The sequence below is a fragment of the Bos grunniens genome, chromosome 26, assembly GCF_055505025.1.
Source record: "Bos grunniens cultivar Pamir isolate PY7600 chromosome 26, Bosgru_T2T1.0, whole genome shotgun sequence".
Lineage (NCBI taxonomy): Eukaryota > Metazoa > Chordata > Mammalia > Artiodactyla > Bovidae > Bos > Bos grunniens.
Window position 1 is genome coordinate 50791097 of NC_141190.1, and position 6038 is coordinate 50797134.

General features: G+C 46.8%; 1 long non-coding RNA gene across 1 annotated transcript; it reads left to right on the forward strand.

Annotated features, from left to right (window-relative positions):
- Window positions 1-2717: 2717 nt before the first annotated feature.
- On the forward strand, window positions 2718-5675 carry LOC147344569 (uncharacterized). Its single transcript, XR_015155474.1, has 2 exons — window positions 2718-3467; window positions 4127-5675. It is a non-coding gene; the product is annotated as an uncharacterized LOC147344569 (long non-coding RNA).
- Window positions 5676-6038: the final 363 nt, after the last annotated feature.

Consider the following 6038-nt stretch of genomic DNA (forward strand, 5'->3'; position numbering starts at 1 on the left):
GAGCGCGGTGTAGGCACCTGCGCCTGCCCTCAGGCAGCCTCCCTCCCCTCGGGGTCCCCCACACCTGCCCTCAGGTCCCCCCACCCCCTAGGGTCCCCCACTCCGTGGAGGCCCCCCCACCCTGCTCACAGCAGGCCTGGAGAGCCCATGACTGCCTGCCTGCAGTGGGGTCAGGGGTCCCGTGAGCGGTGCCCTCCTCCTGCCTGGTTGTGTTGCCCCTCTCCCCAGGGGCTGCCCCCTGCCCTGCCCCAGACCTGTCCCAGACCCCCGGGGGGCCATCACTCAGTCACTCGACTTAACCTCTTTTGCTGGCTGAACATGTGATGACGTGAGGTGAAGGCTTGATCTAGAAAACACCTTTGATTCTAACTGACAGATACAGGATGACTCAGAGTCTCGATTTCTTCTTGTGTCGATTTTGATAGATATGTTTCTCAGTGACTTTTTTCATTGCATCCAAGTTGTCTGGTTTATCAGCATAAAATCCTTGGTAATCTTCTCATTCAGCGTTGTCTCGGTCGCTGAGGACCTGTAGCGTTTCCCCTCTCATTCTTGATGTGATGCCGTCCTCCTTAATCTTGCTAGGGATTCATCACTCCTATTAGTACTTTTGAACAATCACCATTGGCTTTGTCGAGGTGCTATTGCATTTTCTGTATCCCTGGTTTCTGTGCTCCTTTCCTCTGCTTTTTGGGTTTGGTTAGTGCTTGGAGGGAACTTTCCCATTTCATTGCATGTGTCAGAAAGGAAGAAACATGGAAAATCCGTACCTGGGCTCCCAGCTCAACAAGCTAGATGCGTCAGTTACTTGCTGCTATATAACAAGTTACTGCAAAACAAAGCAGTTGGGGAAGGAGGTAAATAACAAATAATTGTAGTGTGTGTTATTATATAGTATGTAAGCGAAAAGCAAAGGAGAAAAGGAAAGATATAAGCATCTGAATGCAGAGTTCCAAAGAATAGCAAGAAGAGATAAGAAAGCCTTCCTCAGCGATCAATGCAAAGAAATAGAGGAAAACAACAGAATGGGAAAGACTGGAGATCTCTTCAAGAAAATTAGAGATACCAAGGGAATATTTCGTGTAAAGATGGGCTCGATAAAGGACAGAAATGGTATGGACCTAACAGAAGCTGAAGATATCAAGAAGAGGTGGCAAGAATACACAGAAGAACTGTACAAAAAAGATCTTCACGACCCAGGTAATCACGATGGTGTGATCACTGACCTAGAGCCAGACATCCTGGAATGTGAAGTCAAGTGGCCCTTAGAAAGCATCACTGCGAACAAAGCTAGTGGAAGTGATGGAATTCCAGTGCAGCTCTTTCAAATCCTGAAAGATGATGCTGTGAAAGTGCTGCACTCAATATGCCAGCAAATTTGGAAAACTCAGCAGTGGCCACAGGACTGGAAAAGGTCAGTTTTCATTCCAATCCCAAAAAAGGCAATGCCAAAGAATGCTCAAACTACTGCACAATTGCACTCATCTCACATGCTAGTAAAGTAATGCTCAAAATTCTCCAAGCCAGGCTTCAGCAATATGTGAACCGTGAACTTCCAGATGTTCAAGCTGATTTTAGAAAAGGCAGAGGAACCAGAGATCAAATTGCCAACATCCGCTGGATCATGGAAAAAGCAAGAGAGTTCCAGAAAAACATCTATTTCTGCTTTATTGACTATACCAAAGCCTTTGACTGTGTGGATCACAATAAACTGTGGAAAATTCTGAAAGAGATGGGAATACCAGACTACCTGACCTGCCTCTTGAGAAATCTGTATGCAGGTCAGGAAGCAACAGTTAGAACTGGACATGAAACAACAGACTGGTTCCAAATAGGAAAGGGAGTATGTCAAGGCTGTATATTATCACCCTGCTTATTTAGCTTATATGCAGGGTACATCATATAAGCTGGACTGGAAGAAGCACAAGCTGGAATCAAGATTGCCGGGAGAAATGTCAATAACCTCAGATATGCAGATGACACCACCCTTATGGCAGAAAGTGAAGAGGAACTAAAAAGCCTCTTGATGAAAGTGAAAGTGGAGAGTGAAAAAGTGGGCTTAAAGCTCAACATTCAGAAAACTAAGATCATGGCATCCAGTCCCATCACTTCATAGGAAATAGATGGGGAAACAGTGGAGACAGTGTCAGACTTTATTTTTTGGGCTCCAAAATCACTGCAGATGGTGACTGCAGCCACGAAATTAAAAGACGCTTACTCCTTGGAAGAAAAGTTATGTCCAACCTAGATAGCATATTCAAAAGCAGAGACATTACTTTGCCAACAAAAGTCCGTCTAGTCAAGGCTATGGTTTTTCCTGTGGTCATGTATGGATGTGAGAGGTGGACTGTGAAGAAGGCTGAGCGCTGAAGAATTGATGCTTTTGAACTGTGGTGTTGGAGAGGACTCTTGAGAGTCCCTTGGACTGAAAGGAGATCCAACCAGTCCATTCTGAAGGAGATCAGCCCTGGGATTTCTTTGGCAGGAATGATGCTAAAGCTGAAACTCCAGTACTTTGGCCACCTCATGCGAAGAGTTGACTCATTGGAAAAGACTCTGATGCTGGGAGGGATTGGGGGCAGGAGGAGAAGGGGACGACAGAGGATGAGATGGTTGGATGGCATCACTGACTCGATGGACGTGAGTCTGAGTGAACTCTGGGAGTTGGTCACAGACAGGGAAACCTGGCGTGCTGCGATTCATGGGGTCACAGAGTCGGACACGACTGAGGGACTGAACTGAACTGAACGTCTGAGAAGACTCTTGAGGTTCCTTGGACTGCAAGAAGATCAAACCAGTCAATCCTAAAGAAAATCAACCCTGAATGAAATTCACTGGAAGGACTGATGCTGAAGCTCCAATACTTTGGTCACCTGATGTAAAGAGCCAACTCATTGGAAAAGACCCTGATGCTGGGAAAGACTGAAGGCGGGAGGAGAAGGGGACGACAGCGGATGAGATGGTTGGATGGCATCACCGACTCAATGGACGTGAGTTTGAGTAAACTCAGGGAGTTGGTGATGGGTGGGGAGGCCTGGCGTGCTGCAGTCCATGGGGTCGCAAAGAGTCAGACACGACTGACGACTGAACAGCAACATGTTCCTGTTTTATGAGTTTCGTGTTTTTGTTCCTGCATTCTTCCCTTGCTGTTCTCTGATGTTAAATTTTTTTAATTTAAAATTATTTGGGGCTCCCCTGGTGGCTCAGTGGTAAAGAATCTGCCTGCCAGGGTAGGAGACACGGGTGCAGTCCCTGGCCTGGGAAGATTCTGTCTGCATCGGAACAACTAAGCCCATGAGCCGCAAGCGTGGAGCCTGAGCTCTCGAGCCCAGGAGCCCAGGCTGCTGAGCCCGTGTGCCCCAGAGCTGAGCTCCGTGGCGAGAAGCCACGGCAACGCGAAGCCCCGGTTCACCACAGCCAGAAAACACATACGCAGCAACGAAAACCCAGAACAGCCAAATAACTGAGTAAGTAAATAAAAATTATAAAACGTGCAGGTCATAAAAAAAAAGGCAAAACTTCATGGACTAGGAAAAAGAGCATCAATAAAACAAGTTTTCAAAACAATTTTTAAACGTTTTTTGATGTGGGCCATGTTTTTAGTCTTTATTGAATGTTTGTTACAATGTTGCTTCTGATTTATGTTTTGATTTTTTTTTTGGCCCCAGAAGCATGTGAGATCCTAGCTCCCTGACCAGGGATCCAAACCACAGTACTTCCATTGCAAGGCGGATTCTCAACCACCTCACTAACCAGGGAGGTCCCTAAAACCATTTTTTTTTTTAGAAAATTATTTTAAAATTTTTATCTGGGGAAGCAGAGAGGGAAGAGAAGGGAAGCTGTGGGGTCAGAGGACACAGGGAAGAAAACACACGTCTGATTTTCCAAAATGAAGAGAGAAGGTAAAGGATCGTTAACTCTTAACGGGATGCAGGGCACGGGGAACTTGAGATGAGCAGCGAGGAGAGTGGAGGGAATCTCAGACCAGCAGAACAGACAGACGAAAAGATGGAAGGGGATCAGCATCACACTGAGCTTTTTTGGGGGTGTCGGTATCACCGTTTATCTTTTAGATTAATTTTATTGGAGCACAGTTGTTTACAGTGTGTTAATTTCTCGTGTGCAGAAAGTGGATCAGCAACATGTGCACGTGAATCCTCTCTGTTTTGGACTTCCTTCCCATGGAGGGCCTTCTCGCCACAGGACACCGGCAGGGCTCCCTCTCGTTGTTGCTGTTCAGGTTCCAAGTTGTGTTCAACTCTTTGCAACCCTATGGACTTCCACACGCCAGGCTTCCCTGTCCTTCACCATCTCCCGGAGCTTGCTCAAACTCACGTGCACTGAGTCAGTGATGCCATCCAACCATCTCATCCTCTGTCGTCCCCTTCTCCTCCCACCTTCAATCTTCCCCAGCATCAGGGTCTTTTCAAATGAGTCAGTTCTTCACATCAGGTGGCCAAAGTATTGGAGTTGCAGCTTCAGCATCAGTCCTCCCAATGAGTATTCAGGGCTGATCTCCTTCAGAATGGACTGGTTGGATCTCCTTGCTGCCCAAGGGACTCTCAAGAGTCTTCTCCAACACCACAGTTCAAAAGCACCAATTCTTCAGTGCTCAGCTTTCTTTATAGTCCAACTCTCCCAACCACACATGACCACTGGAAAAACCATAGCTTTGACTAGATGGACCTTTGTCAGCAAAGTAATGTCTCCTTTTTAATATGCTGTCTAGGTTGGTCATAGCTTTTCTTCCAAGGAGCATCTTTTAATTTCATGGCTACAGTCACCATCTGCAGTGATTTTGGAGCCCAGAAAAATAGTCTCTCACTGTTTCCATTGTTTCCCCATCTGTTTGCCGTGAAGTAATGGGATCAGATGCCATGATGTTAATTTTTTGAAGGTTGAGTTTTAAGCCAGCTTTTTCACTCTCCTCTTTCACTTTCATTAAGAGGCTCTTTAGTTCCTCTTCGCTTTCTACTTTAAGGGTGGTGTCATCTGCATATCTGAGGTTATTGATATTTCTCCCGGCAATCTTGATTCCAGGTTGTGCTTCATCCAGCTCAGAATTTCACATGATGTATTCTGCATCGAAGTTAAATAAGCAGGGTGACAATATACAGCCTTGATGTGCTCGTTTCCCGATTTGGAGTCAGTCTTGATCCATGTCCAGTTCTAACCAAAGTTCTAGAGCTTCAGCATCAGATGTATTTTATACTGAGTAGCGTCTGTATCGGAGAAGGTGATGGCAGCCCACTCCAGTACTTTGCCTAGAAAATCCCATGGATGGAGGAGCCTGGTAGGCTGCAGGCCATGGGGTGGCTAAGAGTTGGACACAACTGAGCAACTTCACTTTCACTTTTCACTTTCATCCATTGGAGAAGAGAATGGCAACCCACTCCAGTGTTCTTGCCTGGAGAATCCCAGGGATGGGGGAGCCTGGTGGGCTGCCATCTATGGGGTTGCACAGAGTCAGACACGACTGAAGCGACTTAGCAGCAGCAGCAGCAGTATGTGTATGTCAATCCCAACTTCCCAGTTCATCCTGCCACTGCCCACCCTTCTCCCTTGGTATCCACATATTTGTTCTCTATATCTGTGTCCATTTCTGCTTTGCAAATAAGTTCATCTGTATCACTTTTCTATTCCACAGTTAAACAATACTATATGATTATACTGAACTTGCTAATGCTGAGTTGTTCTATTATTTAAAAAAACAACCCACCATCTGACAGTCTTTGACTTTTATGCTGTGTCTAAGTCATTCTTACAGCAGAGTGATTTTTTTACGAAGGTTGAGACGTGTGGAGTTTGACTTCCAGGTGGCATTAGGATCTGGTCCTGCCGCGGCTGGGAGACCCCATGCAGCCTACAGAGGCCACGGATGGTGGCGGGGGCGGGCAGCTGTATGTTGAAGAGCAAGTGTGTGTGGCCGCTCCTGGGTCACCGGGCCTCCTCAGGCCAGTTCTCTCGTCACTACCCATCTCCCCAGTGCGCTCCGCGGTTCGTGGTCCCCTCATGTGGCCTCTGTGGCGGGTGCCTGG